The sequence below is a fragment of the Ursus arctos genome, unplaced genomic scaffold (assembly GCF_023065955.2).
Source record: "Ursus arctos isolate Adak ecotype North America unplaced genomic scaffold, UrsArc2.0 scaffold_6, whole genome shotgun sequence".
Classification (NCBI taxonomy): domain Eukaryota; kingdom Metazoa; phylum Chordata; class Mammalia; order Carnivora; family Ursidae; genus Ursus; species Ursus arctos.
In genome coordinates, this window is record NW_026623078.1 from 8396025 (window position 1) to 8412052 (window position 16028).

At 41.2% G+C, this 16028-nt stretch overlaps 1 pseudogene; it reads right to left on the minus strand.

Annotated features, from left to right (window-relative positions):
* Positions 1-277: 277 nt before the first annotated feature.
* Positions 278-4664, minus strand: LOC113268142 (bifunctional methylenetetrahydrofolate dehydrogenase/cyclohydrolase, mitochondrial-like; annotated as a pseudogene).
* Between the last annotated feature and the right edge of the window lie 11364 nt (positions 4665-16028).

Below are 16028 nucleotides of genomic sequence, written 5' to 3' on the forward strand. Positions count from 1 at the left end.
TGACAAAGTTAAGCAGTTGTTCTCAATGGGACAATGTCCTCCATGTTAGTCACTAGGTTAATGGCTTCTCTTGGCTGAATCACATGACCCACCATGATACTGGCATGCTCTGTGGTGACGTACTAAAGAGCTATGTGCACAAACACCCACCTATTTAAGCTTTCAATAAAACAAAGCATCGTTTTAAACCATTTCAGTGAAATAAATAAGAAACATTGCATTTCTATTGGCCTACTTTGCCTCTTGAGGTGGCTTGGAGTGTTGTTCATGACAGAAGTCACTGCAGATAATTAGTCGCTACTCCACACTCCTTAGGCTTCAATACTACCCACTCTTCAAGACTCAGCACCTTTTTTGCAGCAATAGTGGTATTATTCATTAACATTGTCACTGTCATGGGACCAACACCCCCACAGACTGGAGTGATATACTGGCTTTCTTTCTGATTCTTTCAAAATCCACATCTCCAACCAACTTGGCTTTAGCCATGATGGGATCTCGAACTCTTTTTATTTCCACATTGATGAGTGCAGCTCCGTCCTTATTCATATCTGCTGTGATCAGATAGGGAATGCCTGCAGCAGAGACCACAATGTCTGCAAGAACTGTATGTTTCTTCAGTTGCTCTTTGGGAGTGTATTGATGAGATATTGTAACAGTGGCATTGCCTCCAGAGTGTTCATGTGTCACATCTGTGTGTAGTAGCACTGCAATGGGCATTCCAACATTTTTTGACCTCCTGGCCACAACCACATTCTTCCCTGGAGTTGGGATGCTGGTTCACTTAATTATTTCCCAGACAGACACCCATGGGACCGCTGGTAACACAATCGCTCTACATTAATTATATAAAGTCATCAACATGGCTTTTTGTCTGGAGAAACACCATTGTAGATCTTTCTCTCATCAATGTGCTCTGGAAGAGGCAGCTGAACAAGAAGGCCATCTACATTATTATCATCATTTTTTTAATTATGTTCAGTTAGCCAAAATATAGTATACATCATTAGTTTTTGATGTAGTGTTCAGTGATTCACAGCAAGTTCTATGCAAGCAAACAATAGGCCAGGGGTTGAGAATTTGAGGCTGCAGGTAGCCTTCAAAAACTTTTCCACAGAGAGATGAAAACAAAATTCTTATTGGGGTGGTAGGAAGGGGGACGTGAAAGATTATATACAATTTCTATCAGTCAGGGTTCGATCAAAGAAGCAGCCCCACTACCCATGATGTGGAATAAAAGAATCATTGTAAGGAGTGCTTTGTGCAACTGTGGGAGAAGCTGGAAGCTAGGAGGGCTAGGAGAATGGGAGAAAAGTCACTACTCAGGGTTTGCTCCTGGGAGTAGTAGAGAAGTCTCGGTGGCCCTGTCTCTGGGTTTAGTTGTAGGCCAGTAGTCAGCAGAAGTCCTACATCCATCGAAACTTCCACCTTCCTGCCCCTTCACTGGACTGTTTTCTAATCATCCCTTGAAATTCCGTTCAGACATGGCCTCCCCAAGAGCCCTTCAGGACCCTCCCTGCATACCTCGTCTGGCTCTGTTGATCATTTCTATGTGCTTCCATGACCTCAGTGCTAACCTCTGTCACAGCACCTCTTCTGTGGGCATTCCCTGGTAGAGCTCCTGGCAGTTAGTAAGTGCCCCCAAATGTTTGTACAGTTGACTTGAACTCTGTTTCTTCTGAGATCCTGAACTCCTTGAGGGGAAGAATTGTGCTCCTTCCATAAATATTTGCTGACTCAATACAAGGAAGGACAGATGAATGGATAAATGAACAGGACCAGCAGTCTGAACAAAGTCTGAGGGTTCTGAATTTTGTGTGTCCTGTATTTGTTATCTACCCCTTCTTTTACTTATGCTAAATGACCTCCTCGGTGTTCACAGTGCGTCCCTCTGCCCAGGCATTCTGGAAATTGGTGAATATGTTCACATTTGGCTCATATTACCCTTTGTGATATTACATATTTTAATCATTTGTGCTATGTCATCATTTCCCCCAAATTATTCTCATATGAAAGTCCCTCCCAACACTTTAATTGACCTCTTTGGGGTAGTTCCAGTTTTGATATGCCTTTCTTAATGTGTAGTAATATAAAATGGTATGGCATTAGAGATGCAAATGTATGATAATGTTATGCAAGCTTGAGATTTTGCTACAGATAAATCATGGGGAGGCTTGCCAAAGGAGTAACCTGTATGTCAATCATGCTGAATATATATATATTTAACTAAGGCAACCTGCTTAATGCCCTTCTAACCCTGCAGGGAGCAGAGGTGCATCCTCAGGCCCCTTAAATAGAAATAACTTCTCTTCTCATCCAAGAGTCCCTGATGGTTGCTTTTTGCACCCAGAGCGTTCTGATGTCATGGAGGAAACAAAGGCCTCTTCTGTGATCCTGAGGTGCCAGTTTGGCTGGGCAAAGACAAAGGGACATTTTAAATAAAGTCTCCAGACATTTACTTAGCCTCAAAATTACTTCTCCAAATTTGCACATTGTGCAACAGTGCAGATCTTCAAATGTATTTCTGTAACTGGCTCCAATATGCCTTATGTTGTAACTTTTCTTTTTGTCATGGGGAGGGAATAGGGAAGGGATTAGTTGTCTTTTTTTCCCCTTCCAGAGAACTGCCAAAATAATTTTGACTCTCCCAGATGAAGTAAGTTTTAAAATTGTGGTTCTCCTGAGGTTTGTTTGGAAGAAGACACAGCAATTCTGAGAAACCGATGATGGGGGCTGCCAAGATGCTCCGTTTCCCTGGCTGCGGCTTCTGTTTCCTTGCACCGAGGTCAGCATGAGAACAAAACCACGGTCTTCGAAGGTTGGAGAGGCTTGTTCAAATACTTGTCCTTGCCCACCTAAAAGCTTCCTTCCTCGCATAGCACCATCGCTTTAATCCCAGAGTTTAGAATTTGCTGTGGAGTTTGGATTCTTGCTTCCTCTTGCTCTTTCCCAGGTTGAGCCATTCCTCCTGGCTGGCTTATACCTGGGAAAATTGGGATGCACACTTGGCTCAGGCTATTTTTGAGGTGTGCAGTTTCCAGGAAATTGGAGACTGCCATCCCATATCATTCCATCTCTCCACCCTGGGGTTTGAGATAGAATAGGAAGGGTTGGGGCAAAGGGCTGAATAAGAATTATTCAGGAGTTATATAAGAACCTAGAATTTCAGAACTGCAAGATCCTTTTAGACAGAGTTGCAGAGAAGAAGGAGCAGAATTAACTGAATCAGGTTGACCTGGGGGGCATGGCTCATTTTAACCAGAGAGGGCTGACACCTGCACTGGCTGACACACTACACAGCCTTGGGGAGATTGGTAAAGCAGCAATTTCTTGCAATGGAATTTTAGTGATGTACAGAAAAGAGGAGTGAGGTACAAACACCGTGTTCCACTTTCCTAAGGATGGCTTTACCAGAACAACATGGTACAAATATTTAGCCTCTGAATCTCACTTTAGTTGCGTGGAAAATGGGGTTGTTGGGGTGGGGGGGATGAGATCATATGTTGAACAAATCCTGATATGTAGCAGGTGGCTATAGTGAGTGCATGTGTTATTATCACCCGTTAATATAGTCCTTTTATTTGAAAGATAAGTAAACCAAAGCCCAAAAATTTTAGGTGATTTGCCCAACAACGCACAGCATTTAATGGCAGAACTCACCAACAGACCAATTTCTCCTTACCTTCAGAGGAGTACTTTTTCCCATTTCACTACTCTGCAATCCAAATCTTTTAGATAAATCCTCATGAAAAAGTAAAATGAAATGTTTTGATTAAAAGTTTTTCATGATTGTCTTTTTGACGTCAAAATACTTTTTTTTAAAGATTTTATTTATTTATTCGACAGAGAGAGAGACAGCCAGCAAGAGAGGGAACACAAGCAGGGGGAGTGGGAGAGGAAGAAGCAGGCTCATAGCAGAGGAGCCTGATGTGGGGCTCGATCCCGGAACGCCAGGATCACGCCCTGAGCCGAAGGCAGACGCTTAACCACTGTGCCACCCAGGCGCCCCTGACGTCAAAATACTTTTAATGTGAAAATGGAAGATTTCATGGGTGAGCTTTCTGTAGGCTGGAGGCAGAGGGAGGGCCTTCCTGCCTGCCTGGGTTCCCACATCGTCTGGGCACTTTCCCTGTGAAACCATTTGTGAACATTGCCCTATGCAAGCCCCTTAAGTTTGGTGCTGGAAACAAAGCATGAAAATTGCTGTCCCTGTCCCCAAGTTGTTCATTGCTTCCCGGGGAAGAAATTAGGAAGTAAATCATTGATATATAGCTTAGTGAACTCTGTGATTGATGTTAACCCAGAGGAGGGCCACTTAATCAAGGTGAGTGTGTTTGGGGTCGCTGGGAGCCATCAGCCCTGTACTGACCCTGGAAGGCTGGGGAAAAGTTGGGCAGGTAAAGATAGGGTGTGATTTGGGTAGAGGAGAGGGAGAGTTGTGGAGGCAGAGGGGAGAGACCAAGGGATGTGCCAGGTAGAGCTAGTGGCCAGAAGGGTGTGAGGTGTGTTGAGGAGTATGGATGGAACCTTAGAGATGGAGGATTTTCACTGGTGCGTATGTATTTGTGACAACGATTTGCATTTTGTTTATTTATTTATTTATTTGAGAGAGTGCACATTTTAATTAATTAATTAATTTTTAAAGTTTATTTATTTATTAGAGAGAGCACCAAAGAGAGAGAGAATGAGTTGGGGGGAGGGGCAGGGGGAGAGGGAGAAGCAGACTCTCTGCTGAGCAGGGAGCCCAATGTGTGGTCTACCCAGGACCCCAAGATCATGACCTGAGCCAAAGCCAGACACTTAATCTACCGAGCCACCCAGGTGCCCCAACAATTTGCATTTTAGAAAGATCGCAGGCTCCTATTGAGAGGCTAGATGGGCAGAGAGAAGCAGTGGAACTGGGGGATCTGAAACTTATTGGGCCTCCAAAATAGAGGCGATTGGGGGGGAAGAAGAGAGGAGACACTCTGGCAGGCTTTGCTTGGGCTCCTGTGTGGTGAGAGGTTAGATAGAGGAGGAGGGGTCAGGTGACCCTCAGATTGGTGGCTCAGGCTCCGAGGCTCAGTGCTGACCCTCACGGAGACACAGAAGTCCGGGTGGCTACATGGCCTCACTTTCAGGAGTTCAGGCTCCAAGCTGGCATTGCCCTGAAATTAATAGCCTTCTATTGACTAGATGATGGAATGTGCTTGTGAACAAAGGAGCTTGAGGCTGTTCCTTGCTTCCCCATTGGCATACAATGTTTGAGATGCCCCATGAATACAGAATCTCAGTGGACCACTCAAAGTGAGGACACGACAAGCACATTACATCTATGACCCATGGCCCCAGAGGCTACACTTGCTGATCAAATCAGAGCTTGCTGAGAAAACAGAAAGAAGGTAATGAGGTGCCAGGAAACACAAATGACCAAGAAACTCTATCATACCCTTGCTCGTGCTCTTCCCTGTATTTGCTGAAAGAAAGACAAAGTCCTTACTCATCAGTAAGCCAAAGGTAGAGGGTTGGTAGAATGTGCACATATCAAGAAGCACAATTAAAAGCAGTTCAGTTTGTTTTGTGTAGTGTTGCCACAGTTTTGGTAAGAATAAAATACACGTGTCATACAAGTTACAAAATGCAAATTGTGTAATTTCTGTGATTCTACATGAGTTAAATGCTCCTATATTTGCATTTAAAGCTGGCATTTCATAACATAAAGATGAGCAGTAAAATTCATTTTAATGACAAAAAAATTGTGCTTTTTGTTAACCTAGAACAACTTTAAACAAACACCATGACAAGTTGAGAGACAAACTGTGGAGAAAGAAAAAAAAAACTATATTTTGGTTCCTTTAATGGCACTTTCCTCTGCACTCATTTTTTACTGGATGATGCAAATTATGTAGCGGCTTCCAGTAGACAGTTTTGGGGAGGAAAAGATGAGGCATTTATATTTTGTTTGTGGACATGTAGGTTTTGAATTTGTGCTGTCTGGATTTTAGGACAAATGGTCTAGATTTGGCGGCCAGCAGCAATGTAGTTGGTAGTTGGAATCATGGGCTGGGATTATCCAGACAAAATGTATAGGGTGTGAAGCCCAGCCAAGAGGCTGGCACTGAGGGTGGGGCGAAAGCATTGCAATGGGTGCTTTAGCTGATTGAACAGACAGCAGAGGAACTGAAGAGTAAGATCATGGAGCTTATGGGAAGCTAGCCTGGTTCTTGGTAGTAAACATGCCATCTACTGAAGGTCCAAGACTGAAGTTCCCTTTTATACTTATGAATTTTAGGAAAATAAGGAGTCCCAAGTACCCATGTCTTGAGTAAAAGATTGTCCCACCCACTCCAGGCAAGGAAGTAATTTCCTTCAGTCACCTAGAAGTGACCAGATAGTGAAACATAATCAATTGTTATTATAAATTCATTTGTTACTGGACATATAGGTTGTCTTATCTTGGCTATTGTGAATAATGCTGCAATGAACATGGGCATACAGCAATCTCTTTGAGATACTGATTTCTTTTTATTTGGCATTATATCCAGAAATGTGATTGCTGGATCATAGTTTTATTTCTGATTTTTTGAGAAACCTCCTTATTGTTTTCCATAGTGGCTGTACCAATTTGTATTCTGAAATTACACAAGGTCTCTTTTCCCCACATCCTTGCTAGTACTCATTATTTGCCTTTTTTTTTTCTTTTTGAGAGAGAGAGAGAGAGAGAGACAGGGGCAAGGGTGAAGGGGCAGATGGAGAGGGAGAAGGAGAATCCCAAGCAGGCTCCATGCTTAGCCTGACATGGAGCTCAGTCTCACAACCCCGAGATCATGAGCTAAGCCACAATCAAGAGTCTGACACTTAACCAGTTGAGACACCCATGCACCCCTTCGTCTTTTTGATGATAGCCATTTCCCTGATGATTAATGATGCTGAGCACCTTTTCATGTACGTATTGGCCATCGGTATATCTTCTTTGGAAAAATTTCTATTCAGACCTTTGCCCATTTTAAAATCAGGTTATTTAAATTTTTTTCTTTTTTTGCAGTTGAGTAGTGTGAGTATAACTCATTTGGGGGTACTAAATATTTATCAGATATTTGATTTGCAAATATTTTCTACCATTCTGTAGGTTGCTTTTTCATTTCATTGATGGTTTCCTTTGAAGCTTTTTAGTTTGATGTAGTCCCAACATGTTTATTTTTGCTTTTGTTGCTTGTGCTTTGATATCATATCCAAAAAAATCACTACCAAAACCTGTGTCAAGATTTTAACTTATGTTTTCTTCTAGGAGTTTTAAGGTATCAGTCTTACATTTAAGTCTTTAGCCCCCCCTTTTTTTAGGGAGGGAGAGAAGGAGAGAGAGAGAGAGGAGGGATGGGGGAAAGGGAGAGAGAGAATCTTAGGCAGGCTCCACACCTAGTGCAGAGCCTGATGCGGAGCTTGATCTCACAACCCTGAGATCATGATCTGAGCCGAAATCAAGAGTCAGGTGCTTAATTGACAGAGACACCCAGGAGCTCCAAGTCTTTAACCCATTTCGAGTTAATTTTTGTGTGTGGTGTAATTTCATTCTTTTTCATTTGATATGGATATTCAGTTTCCCCAACACCATTTGTTATAAAGGCTGTCCTTTCTCCATCATGTCTTCTTGACAACCCTGTCAAAGATTAGTTGACCACATATGTGTGGGTTTATTTCTGGGTTCCCTATTCTGTTGCATTGGTCTATGTGTTTTTATGCCAGTACCACACTGTTTTGATCACTATAGCTTTGAAAAATAAATGGATAAAGAAAACATGGTATATATATATATATATACATACAATGAAATATTGTTCAGCCATAAAAAAGGAGGAAATCCTGCCATTTGCAACAACACAGATGAACTTGGAGGACATTATGCTAAGTGATATAAGGCAGACACAGAAAAACAAATATTATTTAATCTCACTTATATGTAGAATCTGAAAAAGTCTAATTCATAGAAGCAGAGAGAAGAATGGTGGTTGCAGGGGCTGGGGGATGAGGGAAATGTGTAAAAACTTTCAGTTATGAGATGAATAAGTTTCGAGGAGGTAATGAACAGCATGGTGAGTATAGTTAATAATACTGTTGTATATTTGAAATTTGCTAAGAGAATTAATCTTAAGTGTTCTCACTACACACAAAAAAGATAATTGTGAGGCGGTGATGGATGTCTTAATTAGCTTGACTATGGTAACCATTTCACAATATATATGTATATCAAGTCACCACATTGTACACTTTAAATATATTTAATTTTATTTGTCAGTTATATTTCAATAAAGCTGGACAAATATAGGAGAATACTTAAAGTACACAAGCCACACAGTTTTATGAATCTACAATGATGTCATACTATAGCACAATTAAAAAGTAATTTTATGATTGTGAAAAAAAATATTATAAAGAACAAACAGTATATTTGGCAGAAACTTCCTTCCCCTTCCCTTGAGTGATGAGTAGTTTGAGACCTCTCATCAATTTATCTGTTCCTAAAAGACTCAGTTGTGAAACCTAGTGCCATAAATTATTCCATGAAAAAAATGGTTGCATGGGCAAATAATTTGGGAAATACAGCTAGAAATTCTAGATCTAGAAATTCAGTAACTCATTTTAAGCATCTAGGTCGAAAGTCAGGCCAAATTTCATTAAACCCAGAATTTCTCTGTTATTTGTCCACAGGACTGTATTCCACTTTACATCTGTGTTATTATCCTGTTAAACTAGTGCTGGGTACTCCTTGGGACAAACTGTAGGCCTGAATTATCTCATGTGCTAGAGCCCAACTGTGCATGTTAACTCATTCACTCGTTTATTCTATGAAAAGCAATGGGATATCGACCATGTGCCAGGCCCTGTACTTGGCACTGGGAGTGCTACAGTAAGAGATGCAAGCATATTTTGATAGTATGACCCTTACAGCCTTGTGGGCTCTCTAGGCATTAATAAATAATCAAACAAAGTAAATGTGCAGTCAAAAACTTAGATAAGAACTATGAAGAAGGGGCGCCTGGGTAGCGCAGTCGTTAAGGCGTCTGCCTTCGGCTCAGGGCGTGATCCCGGCGTTCCGGGATCGAGTCCCACATCGGGCTCCTCCGCTGGGAGCCTGCTTCTTCCTCTCTCACTCCCCTGCTGTGTTCCCTCTCTCACTGGCTGTCTCTCTGTCACATAAATAAATAAAATCTTTAAAAAAAAAAAAAAAAAGAACTATGAAGAAAACTGTTCTATAGTAATGTTCAACAAAGGAAATCGATGTGTATGGGGGAGTCAGAGGAAGGTGTTGCAGGGAGAGAGAGCTTTCTGGGGTGAGAGAAGAACCTGTGCAGAGGCTGTGGCTGGGAGGGAGCCCAGCAGAGGCCAAGTGACAGTAGCAGACAGGACAAGGGCAGGGACACACAGGATGTGGCTGGAAGGATAGGCAGGGCCCAGGCCCACTGAATCCTTATATGCCTGTTAGGAATTTTGCCCTTTAAGAACCATGGGAACCTAATAAATTGGTCAGTGCTGGGATTATGGGGAGTGCTGGGATTATCCAAATATACAACACTTGCTTCAGGCACAAAATTTAAGGGGTTTCAAAAACCAACTAATCCCGAGATAACGTATGATTTTTGGTGCTATTGTAAATGGAATCGATTCCCTAATTTCTCTTTCTTCAGTCTCATTGTTCGTGTATAGAAATGCAACTGATTTCTGAGCATCAAATCAAATCAAAACCACACTAAGATACCACCTTACACCAGTTAGAATGGCAAAAATGGACAAGGCAGGAAACAACAAATGTTGGAGAGGATGTGGAGAAAGGGGATCCCTCCTACATTGTTGGTGGGAATGCAAGTTGGTACAGCCACTCTGGAAAACAGTGTGGAGGTCCCTTAAAAAGCTAAAAATTGAGCTATCCTATGATCCATCAATTGCAATCCTGGGTATTTACCCCAAAGATACAGACGTAGTGAAGAGAAGGGCCATATGCACCCCAATGTTCATAGCAGCATTGTCCACAATAGCTAAATTGTGGAAGGAGCCAAGATGCCCTTCAACAGATGACTGGATAAAGAAGATGTGGCCCATATATACAATGGACTATTACTCAGCTATCAGAAAGAACGATTACCCAACATTTGCAACCACATGGACGGGACTGGAGGAGATAATGCTAAGTGAGATAAGTCAAGCAGAGAAAGACAATTATCATATGGTTTCACTCATTTATGGAACATAAGAAATAGCAGGAAGATCGGTAGGAAAAGGAAGGGAAGAATGAAGGGGGGTGTAAACAGAAGGGGGAATGAACCATGAGAGTCTATGTACTCTGGGAAACAAACTGAGGGCTTCAGAGGGGAGAGGGGTGGGGGATTGGGATAGGCCAGTGATGGGTATTAAGGAGGGCACATATTGCATGGTGCACTGGGTGTTATATGCAAATAATGAATCATGGAACACTACATCAAAAACTAAGGATATACTGTATGGTGACTAACATAACATAATAAAAATTATAAAACAAAACAAAACAAAAAACCAACTAATCAAAATAAATAATGCAATATTTGAAGAAATCAATACTGATGCAAAAAGACTTCCAGGATGGGGACACCTGGGTGACTCAGTTGGTTAAGTGTCTGCCTTTGGCTCAGGTCATGATCCCAGGGTCCTGGGATGGAGCCCCTCATTGGGCTCCTTGCTCAGTAGGGAGTCTGCTTCTCCCTCTCCCTCTGCCTGCCACTCCCCCTGCTTGTGCACTCTCTCTCTCTCTGACAAATAAATAAAATCTTTAAAAAAATACTTCCAGGTTGAACAAACTATAAAAAGTCTAAATAAAGACAGGATCTCACAGTGCCATGCCAATTCATATTGGAAAAATGTATACCCCAATGTACATGTTTGTATGTATTTTAAATGGTTAATTTCTGCCAGAACATTATTCAAGTAGAAGTAGAGTTTGAAAGTATTATTGATGAGTTGGCTTTCTTTTTAAAAATTTTATTAAATTTTTTTTCATTGTTATAAGTGTACTCTTTAATCCCTACCATCTATTGTACCCATCACCCCACCCATCTCCCCTCCAGTAACTATCAATTTCTTCTCTATAGTTAAGACTTCTCTCTCTCTCTTTTCCTCCCTTTGCTTGTTTGTTTTGTTTCTTAAATTACCTATATGAATTAGATTGTATGGTATTTGTCTTCCTCTGACTGACTTAGCATAATATTCTCTAGCTCTGTCCACATTGCTTCAAATCACAAGATTTTATTCTTTTTTATGGATGAATAATATTCCATTATATATATATATATATATATATATATATATATATATATATATATATATATATATACCGCTTCTTTATCCATTTATCTATCAATGGACATTTGGGTTGTTTCCATAGTTTGGCTATTGTAAATAATGCTGCTGTAAACATAGAGGTGCATGTATCTCTTTGAATTAATATTTTTGTAGTTTTTGGGTAAGTACCCTTTAGTGTGATTATTGGATTATAGGGTCGTTCTATTTTTAACTTTTTGAGTAACCTCCATACTGTTTTCCAGACTGGCTGTGCCAGTTTGCATTCCCACCGACATTGCAGGAGGGTTCCCTTTTTTCCACAACCTTGCCAACACTTTTGTTTCTTTTTTTTGCCATTAACCATTCTGACAGGTGTGAGGTGATATCTCATTGTGGTTTTGATTTGCATTTCCCTGATGATGAGTGATGTTGAGTTAGTTTTCATTAAAGTTAAGAAAGTAAAATTATATTCAATTCTGTAGTGGTATAAATAAAAAATTAAACTTAAAATACTGTTATGGTATTAATAAATTAAATTTTCAATATTTTTTCACTACTTGTTCTGGAAAAAAGTTAACCATTAAAAAATACAAAAATCTTATATACTAAAGCACACATTTTTTCCTTTTGTCTTAGACTCCAATGTTGTTTGGCTCATTATTGAATAAGGGGTTGATGGATCAGATGTGACTTTTTTTTTTAATGATTTTTTATTATATTATGTTAGTCACCATCCAGTACATCCCTGGTTTCTGATGTAAAGTTCGATGATTCATTAGTTGTGTATAACACCCAGTGCACCATGCAATACATGCCCTCCTTACTACCCATCACAGATGTGACTTTTGTAAGAGTTTCTCTTATTGCACCACGGGGAAAAGGGTGGTGAAGGGAAGAAACTCATTGAGAATGGCTCTCTGGTGTCTCCATTGAACAACCACAACTAGAGGGACAGTGGTGCTATTCTCTGATATGGGGTATGTTGAGTTCTGAGGTACTTTTGAGCCTCAATTGTCCAATAGTCTCAATTTCTCAGAAAAGAATTATCAAGTAGGCAGCTGGATATATAGGTCTATAGCTCAGAGGAAAAGTGTGGGTAAAAGATATAACTTGGGAGCTATGAACAGGCCTATAGATGACAATTGCAAAAGATGAGGCAGGTCTTAGCTGTGGGTACACATCGGAGCCACCTGGAAAACTTTTAAAGTTCTTCATGTCCAGGCACCACTCCAGGTCAATTAAATCAGAGTCTTTAGAGAAGGGTTCCAGGCACAGGTATTTTTGGAAAAGCCTCCCATGACTTCTGCTTCCACAGAGATGGAGTAGATGTACTTTCTCCTGTTCCTTCTGCTAACTGCAACTAAAAGCATTGAACGTTTTACGTAAAACAAACATAAGGAGACTCTGAAAGATAGAGGGAAAACTGCCCGAATAGAGACTTTAGAACCTAAGGAGCAACACGATGGTGAGTTCCCTGGATTTTCTTTCTGCCTCATATGTTCCAGACTTGGAGTTGAAGAGGATAGCAACTTGGAAATGACAATGAGTACAGACAAACTAAAAGCCCCAATGAAACCCTACCATCCCCAGCCAAAGGACCAGGGAAGGGGTACCTTAGCAAGACAAAAACACTGTTGGACAACATTCACTCCACTTGGGCCAAACAGGACAGAAAAAAACCCACGTATGTCAGAAAAGGCTGAGTGGGGTACAAAGACGTCTACTCTCATGAAGCTCTTATGAGGCATTCTAACATTTCAGCTGATAAGGAGCTCCCCTCACCCTGCGCTGTCAGTGGAGGCCACATGGAGAGCCTGGAGTTCCACCCCCACTTGGCAGTAACTATTGTCCCTTCCTCTCCCTGATGGGTATTGTCAAAGGAGGCCTAGTAAAGAGTCAGGACTTTACCCATTGCCCAGCGGAACCACTCTCCAGTAGTGTTAGTGGAGAGAGTAAGCTGGAACCCCCGTCCAGCAGTAATAAGGAATGCTTCCCCAACTTGGGTGTCAGTGGTGACCAAGTAGGGAACCTGGGCTTCTAACCCTATCCTCCAGTCACGATGCAACACCACCTCTACATTCCCTTGCTGGATTGGTGTCGAGACATCCAGCTAAAATAGAGCTTCAACGGGATTCAGAGTCTTATGATATAAAAATGGTCTGGTGTTCAATAAGAAATCATTCACCATACCAAGAACCTGATGATGGATGACAAAAGACAATCAATATATGGCAAAACCAAGATAATAAAGATGTTGGAATAATCTGAAGAAGGATAATATCATCAAGGTGGTGAAATAGGAATCCCTGGACACTCCCCACCTCACCCCTTATCTCACTGATTGAATAACAATACATGGACAAATTACTTCTGTGAAAAATTCAGAAACCAGTTGAGAGGCTTCTGCACCCTGGGCAAGTATGAAGTCAACCACATCAAATCTGGTAGCAATATTTGAGACATCCTCTTCCATAATCCCTACCTCTGGCACAGTGCCATACATTAGGAAGGATCCCCTCAGCTCCTGCTTCTTCCTCAAGGGATAAAGAGTTGGATGACAGACACATCCAGAGTTCCAACTTTTGCAGGGGTGCCTGAGGGACTGGTTTCTGTCTTATCTGTCTTGGAGTGCTGATAGGCACACTCTAGATGCCCCAGACCAGAGAGAACAGACAGCAGTCTGGGCTAGCACAAAAACAGTTGTCCCTCCCCAATTTATCACAGAGTGACCAAGACCTCTGTATGAGGTCACTATGAAGACCAGGAGAGGTAGCTGTTTGTTTGTTTGTTTGTTTGTTTTTTAATGTGCAGATACCAACAAAAAGAGTCAAAGAAAATGAAGGGAAATGTGTCCCAGACAAAGGAACAAGATAAATCTTTAGAAACTGACCCTAAAGAAATGGAGATATATATTTTACTTGGCAGATTATTCTAAATAATCATCATAAAGATATTTAATGAGGGCAAGAGAACAATATATGAACAAAACAAGGATTTCAACAAAGAGAAAATATTAAAAAAATGTACCAAGCAGAAATCTCAGACCTGAAGAACACATAACTGAACTGAAACATTCACTAGAAGAGTTCAACAAGAGACTAGATTAAGCAGAAGAAAGGATCAGCAAACTGGAAGTGAGACCACTGGAAATTTTCCAGTCAGAGGAGAAAGAAAAAAGAATGAAGAGTGAAAAAATTTTAAGAGAATTCTGGGTCACTGAGAGCAGATCATTGTATTATAAGTATCCTTCCGAAGGAGGTGCTGGGCAAGGAGCTGGGGGGCATGTCCTGGCCCTGGGGTACCAGACGATACAGGGAAAAGAGCTGAGCAAACCAGCTGGGAGACCCATGCAACTTGTCTGTGCTCCTGGAGTGTGACGGACACACAGGTGTGCAATGCTGGCTTCAGGGAAGCAGCCCAGAGGCACATGGAGGCTGTGTGGGAGTGTGGGGAGGGCATAGCCCAGGGCCAGCTGCATGGGCTGAGGTGCCCACGCGGGCCTCCAGGGACAGGACTGGGAGCTCCACAGTCCTGGACAGGCAGCCAGTGAGCCAGGCTGACTGAGACTCCTGTGGGCACCATCTCTGACTGTGCCGCTGTGCACTCCCACATGTGTGTGTATGGGGGTGTAGGTGGGTATGCTTATATCCTTATCACCATTGCCCTGGCTTTTCCATGCCCAAGCATGCAGGGTCATGAGTTCATCAGGATGCCTGCATTGAGATAGGCAGCAAAAAAACCCTTTAGTGAAGATAACTTGTTAAAACATAGTTACTTTCGAGTGTGGGGAAATACATAGTAATCCAGTTAAAACAACCTCCCTGAAAATATAGAGGTGGCCCCAGTGGGTCAAGGGACTTGCCTCTTCCACAATTATATATACTACCTGTGCAAACAGCAAAAGGCCATTTATTTCTGATTTCAAAAACAACAAATACACAGTGAAAGTAAAAACAGAAAAGTATAAAGTTTCAGGTAAAAAAACCCCTCATTATCCCATCCTCACAAAACAATCAGGGTAAACACCTTCACATATTTTCTTTAAAAAAAAAAACAGCTTTAATGAAGTATAATTGATAGACAAAAATGCTGCACAAATTTAATGTATACAATTTGATGAGTTTGGACATACACATACACTGTAAAACCGTGACCACAATAATGTAATAGACATATCCATCACCTCGAAAAGTTTCCTTGTTGGCATCCTTGTTTTGGTTCTGTTTTCTATGCAGTTAAGCAAAGTTAAAATGATATTTACAAATGGCTTTTGCACCTTACATTTTTATTAATTTTATTGAAACATTTTCTCACGGTCTTAAAAAGTGTCTGTGGACAATGATTTTAATGATGCATTAACAGACTATTCTGTGAATTTTCTTTATTGATGTCACCAGTTTCCAATGGTTGAACATTAGTTCTCTTGGGTTCTTCACTATTATAATTGCACTGGGACAGAACACAAGGAGCCAGAGGCTTTGTGCTTAGGAGCACATACTCCGGACCCAGGGGGCTTGGGTTCAAATCCTGCTCTTACCTGTGGATACTTAGGCAAATTATTTAACTTCTTTGTGCTTGAGTTTCCTCATTTACAAAAATGGGGGTAATAATAGTTATGTTCCAATGGTGAAATTCATAAGATGAATTAATAGTTTAGAGCACTTAGTCTGACACATAATGAGAACTATATGTGTTTATTAAATTTAAAAAATCCAATAATCTTTTCTACGAGTTCATTTATT